Here is a 10,986-nt window from a genome sequence, read left to right as displayed (position 1 = left end):
ATATATATATATATATATATATATATATATATATATACATATATACATGTGTACACACATAAGTTTGTATGGAAACGTATAGTTTTTGCTGATGTATCTCACAGAAAGTTGTACACAGCAGTAAAGAAAGATCGATAAACCGGTGCATTGAAACAAGACCTTTTATGATATTTGTTCTGCCTGAGTTGCACTGAGAATCCTAAGTCACTCTCACCAGCATAAATGCAGTGAACCGGTGTCCAACCCATTGAAAACTTGTAACCAACAACTCTATTGTTAACAAAAGGCAATAGAAAATAATTAAACCTGTAAATAAATAAATCAAAAGAACTACTTTATGTTCAATATCATTTTTATTCCTTTTTCGATATTTACAACAATTTTTGCTGAAATTATGAATTTTAGATGCATACATAAGAATTGTTTAAAACGTCTGTTGTTATAGATAGGTGTTTTTCATAACTACTCAGTACTAAAGTTGGCACAACAACTATTTTCAACAAGGCAGACTATAGCTAATAAAGATATATATATAGATATCTTACCTATGAGGTAAAACACAATATGTGAAGAAGCCTATTGTGACCTCTTATACAATATGTCAAACACCTTAATCACACAACTACTTACCACTTACTCATGTTGCTTAAATATGTTTACAAGATAATTTAATAATTAATAGTTATGGTCTAATTTATAGATGATATTTAAAAGCTTTACTCTATTAGAATTATCCACTAAGGTTAACTACTGCTTTTATCCTTGGAGTGGGGGTGTCAACAAAGTAGATAGTGAGTAGTCTCATAGTAGTCTAACATGCATTCTAACAGGTTCATGCATAATTATTGAAGTAGCAGCTCTAGTAGTAGTATTGGCAGGCTTGCACCTGTATTTATTTGAAAACCTACAAAAGGAACCTCGACATAGTTGCCTAACATATGAGAAATAGCAGCTAAATATCCCTCTAATGATACGCTAACCTGCTTGAAAAAAAAATCAAAGAAACAAAAGGTACCTTAAATAAAGTGATCCTGAATTCACTGTGCTTCGTGAAAGAAAAAATGTATGGCAGTAACTGAAATGCTTTTGATCACAGATCAATTTAATCATGGCTAAAGGGTTAAACACAATCCAGAACATCAAAGAACAAAATTACATATTATCAACCTTTTTTTGTTATTGTTTTTTTTTAACACTTAGATTGGTTTTAATATGAAAAAAGAATAAAAAAAGACTATTGATTAATCTACAAATTAATTATCTGTTTATATCTATACTTATATATTGTTTTATATATTTGATAGAATATATATTTTAACTGGTTTTTTATTTCTATGAATATATTTTAACTATCTATCACGGTCGTTTTAGTTATATTTATTAAAATCTATATATAATAATGACAAGTATGTGAAAAAGTTACAGGAGGTTCATGTGGAAGGAACCAATGGAAAGGAAAGACCAAGGAAGATAAGGGTAGAAAGAGGTAGTGGGGGATGACTTCTGGATGCTGAAGCTGGTAAAGGAGATGACAAAGGAAAGCAACAAGTGCAAGTGATGAGATACTGTGTTGGAGAGGACTTGTCCAACCCATGCAAGAATAGCAAAGCAGACATAAATATTATGACGATGATGGTGGTGGTGGTGGCGGTTGTGGCAGTGGTGGCAGTGGCGACAGTGGCAGTGGCGGCAGCAGCAGTGGTAATGGTGGTGATGATGTGGAGGAGGAGAAAGAGGAGAAAGAAGAGAAAGAGGAGAAAGAGGAGAAGGAGGATATGTCTGTGATAACTATATTTTAACTATCTATTTATAAACTATATCTATTTATAAATAAATCTATTTATAGCCATATCTTTTAATATATCTTATGTAAATGACAGATATACATTCACCCTATAGGTATATGTTTTCATCTATATCTATTTATATATTTATCTATTTATAGCTATATGCATTTTATATTATTTATAGCAACATCTTTTCATTGCTATAGCTATTTGTTGTTATATGTGTTATTTGATAGATATATTTTAACTTTCCTTGTTATAAATGTCATTCTATTAAATCTACAAAATATACTAAATCTGAGGCAGCTTTAGTCACTAATTTGATTTACTAGAAATAGTAATCAAATTCCTTCAAATCCAGTCCTGGATAGTGGCTGAGTAGAACTGTTATAGCACTGGTCAATGTACTTTGAAATATTTTTTGTATTCCGTCATCAATGCCTGTAACAACACTAGTGCTAAGTTGGATCATAGAGAGGGGAGGCTTACATAGATGGGCAACAGTTGGTCTTCCATAAAAGAAAAAAAAAGCTTTGCCCAGGCTTGAACCTTGGAGAGGGACTTTCCAGATGCCACTCCATAGTCTAACAAGCCATGCCATAGACCCCAGATTCCCAAAACATACTCTGCTATTTTAACATAAGAAAAGAACTTGCTGAAGTAAGTTACCCTTACATGCCCCACAAAACACAAGAAGTTTACAGAGTGAATGTCTACAATCAAGCTTGTTGAATATGAGCTGACCTTGGATTAAACAACAACATCAACAACACAATAGCCACTAGAAAGAAAGTGTTGTTATTTAATCTTTCCTATCATCTTTTATCTTACCCATTACCACCACCACCACCACCAGTACCATCTTTTTCTGCACCAGTAATGTACATAAAAGCCTTCTCTGTTGCCATGTTAACACTTCTCTGTTATTGTTATATATTGGTTCTATGTATAGGATTACTCTTGGTATGAGTAGGTAGTTCTCTTTTCTTCAGCTTCAATGTTTTATGATCAACAAACCACCACCAACAGCAACAGTAGAATTAATTGACAATGAGCAAAAAAGGAAACCTCTACATCAGGGGTGAGGAAATCTGTTAGTATCAAGCAGAATTGCAAATTTGTGGCAGGGTGGAAGGTATATTTGCTCTGAGAAAAATAATGTCTTTTTAATTTCACGAAATCATAGGTATACAATATCAAATTACTGTTTGGATATTAAGGCTTAAACTTTATTATATTTTCATTAGGAGTTTTAGAAACTTCAACAGGTGGGTTTAAATGTGAATGCTGGTGAAATTTCATCCTGTTCTACATAGTTGTTCAATCTGAAAAAAATAGCAGTTAAATAGCCCCTCTTTTATCACACCCTACCATCATAAAAAGAAAAGTTACATTGAATATCATAATAATAGATACACTATGTCTGGGTGATGGCATGATGGTCACGACTCAAACATTTTTGGTCATAAATCTGATCAATCAAACCTGATTTGAAGTTTAACAGTGAAACTAAATACAATAACAGTAGCACCAGCAACACGAGCAACAATAACAACACCAAATGAGCAATACTAACAAAGGTTTCAAGTTTTGGCACAAGGCCAACAATTTCAGGGAAGGGGCTACTCTACTGGTACTTATTTTATTGGCCTCAAAAGGATAAAAGGCAAAGTCAACCCCAGCAGCATTTGAATTCAGAATATAAAGACAGACAAAATGCTGCTAAGCATTTTGCCCAGTGAGTTAAATATTCTACCAGCTCACTACTTTACTAGCGGATTCAAATTTAGGCACAAGGCTAGCAATTTTGGAGGAGGGATAAGTTGATTACATCAACCCCAGAACTCAACTGGTACTTATTTTATCAACTCTGAAAGGATGAAAGGCAAAAATCAACATTGGCAGAATTTGAACTCAGAACATAAAGATGGATGCTGTTAAGCATTTTGCACAGTGTCCCAACAATTCTGCCAGCTCATCACCTTACTAGCAATACTAATATCAACCACTAAAACACAAGCCAATCATTTTACTGGATTGACAGGGTCATTGATGCATCAGAAAAAAATGCCTTGTGATATTTAGTTACGGCTCTATTTTCCAAAATCAAATCCCATTGAAGCCAACTTTGCTTTTCATCTTTCTGGGATCAATAAAGCAAAATATCAATCACATACTATCACCAGTTTTGTCAATCGCATCTATCTTGCCAATTTAAGGTTTTGTACTTATATCAGAAATCAATGTTACTAACAATAGAATCAAGCCTTCAACAACAATAACAAAAATACTTTCAACATCAGCAACATTAACAGCAACAAACTATCAGCACCAATAATGACAACAGCAGCAGCAATAATAAAAAGGACAATGACAACAACAACAATTGCAGTAACAAGATAAATAACAGCAATAACAACAACAGAAGAAAGGGCAATGAGCTAATATGTCAGGCTAGGTTCTTCAAAACTTTGGTTGGTAGCTGGCTAAGGCTATCCCAAATGAATTTGATATTAACTTAGTATGTCAATGTGAATCCTACAAACAATAGTTGTGGTGGCATTTTATTTACCACAGAATTTGTAATAAGAATTTAAAAAATGAAATAGATTGTATAACTAGATTTCCTCACAAGGACAATCATTTTATGTATTACTGGACAGAATATTTAGTTGAATGTATCAATCTCAGTACTTATTTTTTAAAGTCTGGTTTTTATTCTATCTGTCTCTTTTACCAAACCACTAAGTTATGAGGATGTAAACACACCAGCACTGGTTGTCAAGCGGTGGGAGGAGGGGAACAAACATAGACACACACACACACACACACACACACACACACACATACATACATACATACATACATATATATATATATATACACATACATATATATGACAGGCTTCTTTCAGTTTCCATCTAATAAATCCACTCACAAGGCTTTGGTCGACCTGAGGCTACAGTAGAAGACATTTACTCAAGGTACCATGCAGTGGGACTGAACCCTAAACCATGTGGTTGTGAAGTAAGTTTATTACCAAGTCCATGCATGGCAACATAATATAATTTAATTAATCCATTTGTATTTCTGGTACTAATTGATTGAATTTAGATGAATAACAGGCAAAGTTGAGTCCAACAGTATCAAAACTTAAAAACGTTGTGAGAAACTAAACTAGCTCCACCATATATATTCTAGTAAATGACAACTTTCCACATACCTGAGATGGATTAATTTCAAATGTGAGTATACAAATCTTAAAATATGTGCATAAAGATAATGAGTGTTTACATATGTGCATACAAATAGTTAGAAAATTATTTTTATAGGTGTGGCTGTATGGTAAGAAACTTGCTTCACAACCACATGGTTCTGAGTTCAGTCTCACTGTGTGACACCTGAAGTAAGTGTCTTCTGCTATAGCCTCAAGCCAACCAAAGCCTTGTGAGTGGATTTGGTAGACAGAAGCTGAAAGTAGCCCGTTGTATATGTGTGTGTGTGTGTGTTATATATATATATATATATATATGTATAAATTTTTGTGTGTGTGTTATATATATATATGTATGTATATATTTGTGTGAGTGTGTCTTTGTGCCTGTGTTTGTCCTCCCATCATCACTTAACAACTGATGTTGATGTGTTTACATCTCTGTAACTTAACAGCTCAGCGAAAAAGACCAATAGAATAAGTACTAGGCTTAAGTCCTGGGGTCGATTTCTTTGGTTAAAACCTTTTAAGGTGTTACTCCAGCATGGCCTCAGTCAAAAGACTGAAACAAGTAAAAGAATAAAAGAATATACAACCATCTTGCATCTACATCTATTTACAAATTCACGTGTGCACGCACGCACACACACACACACACACACACACACACACACACACACATTCACTCTATTACCAACTAAAGGCTTAAAAAGTAGCAGTTATATTGAGGGAATTCTCTGAGGGGAGTAAAAGAGCAAGAAAGCATGCATGCTGGTTAAGAGTACATAGTTGAAAGCAGGAGGGAAGTATTTTTAGTTGTTACTATTTAAAATGCAAACACCTTAGAATAACTTCAGAATGCTGTATGCATATGTAATAACATACTTGCTAGATATTCTAAATATTGTAAATAAAGTACAACAAAAACATGACAATTAAGATGATCCGGGGAGACATATGTTATATATAGCCAACAATACATTGTCGTTCAAAATTAAAAAAGGAAATAATGATAATAATAGAAGTAGTAGTAGTAGTAGTAGTAGTTTCAAATTTTGGCACAAGGCCAGCAAATTTGGGGGAGAGATTATGTTGATTACATTGACCCCAGTGTTAAAAAAACATAATAATAATAATAATAATAATAATAATAATAATAATAATAATAATAATGATAATAATAATAATAATATTATTATTATTATTATTATTATTATTATTATTATTATTATTATTATTATTATTATTATTATTATTATTATTATCAGTATTATTATTTACAAAAAGTTCCCAACGGATCATTTTTGCCACATTATTATGATGTCTTTTGTATTCATGTTGTGCCAATTTCAGGCATTCACTTATGATGTGCCATGCCATTTCACCCCTCTCATCGCACATTCTGCATTTGTCGCTGTTGTTTGTAGAATTCACATTGTCGATATTGTTTGTAGGATTCACATTGACATTTTTATTGATAGAAAGACCCAGGCTATTTGACCAGACATAGTCATTAAAGACTGAGAAGAAAATACTTGTAGACTAATAGATGTAGGTGTTCCCACTGATAAAAATATATCTGTAAAGGAATTTGACAAATTAAATAAATCTAAGGGCCTGGAAACTGAAATACAAAAGATGTGGCATCTTAAAGTGAGAACTATTCCTGTTATTGTGGGTGCCCTTGGAATGATAAGAAAGGGATGTCAGAAACATCTAGATAATATCCCAGGAGAACCATGTCTCAGGGAAATCCAAAAGATTGTGCTGACAAGTACTGCCGACATCCTTAGAAAAACCCTATCAATTTAAATGTATGTGTTGTATTATATGAAATATTTCACTACTGCCCTTGTTACTTGTCCTCCGCAAGCTTTCAGTCATACTGTAATGTCTCTTAGCCTTCACTCGCCCGAGGACACTGGGTGTGGCTCAACGAGTGATTGTAACAAACATGCAGATTAAAAGTAAATAGTAATAATAATAATAATAATAATAATAATAATAATAATAATAATAATATCGCAAAGCTTATGATGGGATTCCACATTTGTGGATCATTGAGTGCTGGAATTGTGAGGAATGTAACATGTTTCCTGAAGAGAAGTATGGTGGGGTGGAAAAACTGAACTGATATCTTACAGAAAAGCTTGGGCACATTGGGTATCAGAAGAGGGATTTTTCAGGGTGATAGCCTATCTCCGTTGCTTTTTGTTCACTGCATGACACCCCTGACCTTGGTACTTAGAAAAATGAACCTGAGTTACCAACTAAAGGGAAAATCCCAAACAATCAACCACCTCCTTTTCATGGATGATTTGAAACTGTATGGTAAGGATGAGACACAAGTGAGTTTCTTCGTGAACACAATCCACTGTTTTACTACTGACATTAGAATGGAATTTGGACTCAAGAAGTGTAGAATAATCTACCTAAAAAGAGGCAAGGCACAGTCCCCAGCAGCGACAGAATTACCAAATATAGACTTGATTAAACAAATTGAAATGGAAAGATACAAATACCTTGGTGTACTAGAATTGAATGAGATAATGGAGAAAGAAATGAAAGAGCAACTGAGGAAGGAATATTTCCGAAGACTAAGATTGGTCTTGCACTCAAAATTGACCAGATGGAATAAAATTCAAGCGGTTAATATTTGGGCAGTAGCATCACTTTGGTATGGAACGGGAATTATGAAATGGCAAAAAAGAGAAGTGATGAAAATGGATACCAAGACCTGAAAAATGTTGACTGTACACAGAGCCTTCCACCCTAAGAGTGACACTGATAGGCTGTACTTGTCCAGATGAAAGGGTGAGAGAGGTTGATCAGTTGCCAAGACTCTATCGAAGTAGAGATAAACAGCTTAGGGTGGTATATAAAAAATGCCGTGGAGCTGAAACACACGAAGGAGGCTGGCATCATTAATATTGAAAATTGTGTAACTAAAGAAAAATTTAAACAAGAAATGAACAAAAAAAAAAAGAAAAGGCATGGAAGGAAACAAAATGTACAGTCAGTTTGCAAGAGATGTGAATGTCAAGACAGATACAGAGGACTGGTGGCTATGGATGAGGAGGAGTGACCTGAAGATAGAGACAGAAGCACTCATATGCGCAGCTCAAGAACCAGCATTAAGGACCAATTATGTGAAGTGCAGAATAGACAACATTACAGACAGCAACAAATGCAGAATGTGTGGTGAGAGGGGTGAAATGGTATGGCACATCATTAGCGAATGGCCAAAATTGGTACAACATGAATATGAAAGATGCCATGACAAGAATGTGACAAGAATGATCCATTGGGAGCTCTGTGGAAATCACAGCCTACAAAGAACAAAGATGTGGTATGAGAAAACCCCAGAGGGGGTCACTGAGAATGAGAATTGCAAAATCCTGTGGGATGCAATGATTCAGTGTGATCACCTGACCAGACAGTGTTGTGGTGAATAAAAAAGAAAGAACATGCATGATAATCTACATAGCATACCCCAGTGACAACAGGATCGATGTGAAAGAAGAAAAAAACAAACAACTATGACAATTTGAAGTGGAACTATGAAGGTTGTGGTCAATGAGGAGAGTAGACATGATATCAGTAGTAATTGGCACACTTAGAAGTATCAGCATTCAACTACCAACTTGACTGAGAATGATTGGTGGAAGTGTGAAGGTAGAACACCTACAAAAATCGGCATTGTTTGGAACTGCATGAATTCTTCACAGGATTCTTGAAGCATGACTAATAAATGAGTGTCTGCTGGCTGTGGATGGCTGACACTGCCCATCATACCCAGCAAAATAAGCTGTGAATTTTCATCACATAATAATCCTTTCTACTGTAGGCACAAGTCCTGAAATGTGGGGGAGGAGACTAATTGATTACATCGAACCCAATGTTTCACTGGTACTTAATTTATCAACCCCCGAAAGGATGAAATGCAAAATTGACCTCAGCAGAATATGAACTCAGAATGTACCAGCTGACGAAATACTGCTAAGCATTTTGCTCAGTGTGCTAACAATTCTGCCAGTTCATCACCTTAATTTTCATCACATCATAATAATAATAATGAATATAGTATAAAACCAGCTATGTTATTTTGCTAACAATAATATATTCATTAGTTATTTTGAGAAAATAGAATTCAAAATTAATCATAATTTAAAAGTGTTGCATTTATTCAATTAAACAAACAGATAAAAAAATATTTGTGAAAATTATAAAATGATTCAATATATATGAGATAAAAAAATACGAAATAAGAATCACCTCCATCTTCCAAACTATATTTTATTTTAATATAATAACAGTTCTGCTAGCAGGCAGAATCATTAGTACACCAGCTGAAATGCTTAGCAGTATTTCATCTGTCTTTATATTCTGAGTTCAAATTCTGCTGATGTTGACTTTCATCTTTTCCAGGTCAACAAAAAATAAGTACCAGTTGAGCACTGGAACTGACGTAATTGACTTACCCTCCTCAAAATTGCTGGCTTTGTGCCAAAATTTGAAGCCCATATTATAATAGTTTTACTCTTATGAACTGTGATTCTCTTCACAATCTGTTTGAAAGTAGTATATTAACTTTCTCGAAAAATAACTCATGTGGAAAAGCAACATTTTCTGTGTTCTCAGAGTTCCATTCTTTTGCTTTTCAAGTATTGGGTTTGGATTTACTTATTTCAATTTGAGCCAACAAGGGGTCACCTACAGCAGAAGTTCTCAGCTGAGGTCCACATGACCCTTGGGGGTCCATATAAGATTTTTTGTTAAAATATATGTGCAATAAATTGGTTATATTTCTACAAGGTACAAACTATTTTAACAATTTTTTATACAATCCCTAATAATATTTAATTACTCTTTTACTCTTTTACTTGTTTCAGTCATTTGACTGTGGCCATGCTGGAGCACCAGCAAATCGACCCCAGAACCTATTCTTTGTAAGCCTAGTTCTTATTATATTGGTCACTTTTGCTGAACCGCTAAGTTACGGGGACGTAAACACACCAGCATCGGTTGCCAAGTGATGTTGGGAGGACAAACACAGACACACAAACACACACATATATATACATACATATACATATATACGACGGGCTTCTTTCAGCTTCCGTCTACCAAATCCACTCACAAGGCTTTGGGTGGCCCAAGGCTATAGTAGAAGACACTTGCCCAAGCTGCCACACAGTGGGACTGAACCCGGAACTATGTGGTTGGTAAGCAAGCTACTAACCACACAGCCACTCCTGCGCCTAAATAATTATGAAAATATAAGATTTTTTTAAAACATTGAATGGGTTTGAAAGTCCAGTAGGGTAAAATAAGAACCAAAGGGGTTCATAGGCGAAAAATGGTTGAGAGACACTGATCTGCTGAGATACTTCACTGGCCTATTAAAAATAGCAGCTGATTCACCCTCAAATCACATGTTACAGTCTTAATAAAAAAAATGGATTCATTAAATATTGTAGTTCCAGATATGGTATTAGTGAAAAGAAATTGACAGAATGGTCACATTAGAATGCCTTTGATCATAGGCCTGCTGGATCTAGGAAACTTTGAGGCTAAACAACAGCAATTTATTTCAGTTTCTCAAAGCTGATAAGGAAATGTTTTATTGATTATTCAACCAACTAGAAACAACAGCTAATCTATATTCTGTCATCTTGAAAGGCCAAAACTAAAAAATAAACATATTGCAGTCTTAGATATATGCTTTATCTGAATAATACATAGACTAATCATAGTAAGAACATCCTTGATCGGAGGTCTGTTGGATCAGGTATAGCCTGAACAACAACTGGTTTCAATTTCCTAACTATCTACTTGTCTTTAACATCCTAAATTCAGCAACAAAATAATAATTAAGATTTAAGAGGAGGAGAAATGGAGTAGGGGAGGTGAGAGGTAGGATGGGAGGAGGGTTTGGAGGAAGGGAGGGGACGGGTAAGAGATTGGAGGAAGAAGAGAGGGGGG

General features: G+C 34.6%; 1 protein-coding gene across 4 annotated transcripts in view; it reads right to left on the bottom strand.

Annotated features, from left to right (window-relative positions):
• Window positions 1–10,986, bottom strand: part of LOC106868432 (supervillin) — a 269,304-nt gene that overhangs the window by 234,646 nt on the left and 23,672 nt on the right. For 2 of the 4 annotated variants that reach the window (XM_052971707.1, XM_052971738.1), the window contains exon 2: window positions 7,739–7,897. The exons of the other annotated variants lie outside the window; for them this stretch is intronic. The gene's annotated coding sequence lies outside the window, so the exon portion shown is untranslated. The remainder of the gene's footprint in view (window positions 1–7,738; window positions 7,898–10,986) is intronic. 4 annotated transcript variants of the gene reach the window in all.

This window comes from Octopus bimaculoides, chromosome 1 (genome assembly GCF_001194135.2).
Source record: "Octopus bimaculoides isolate UCB-OBI-ISO-001 chromosome 1, ASM119413v2, whole genome shotgun sequence".
Lineage (NCBI taxonomy): Eukaryota > Metazoa > Mollusca > Cephalopoda > Octopoda > Octopodidae > Octopus > Octopus bimaculoides.
Note: the sequence above shows the minus strand (reverse complement) of the source record. Positions and strands in the feature narration are given on the sequence as shown.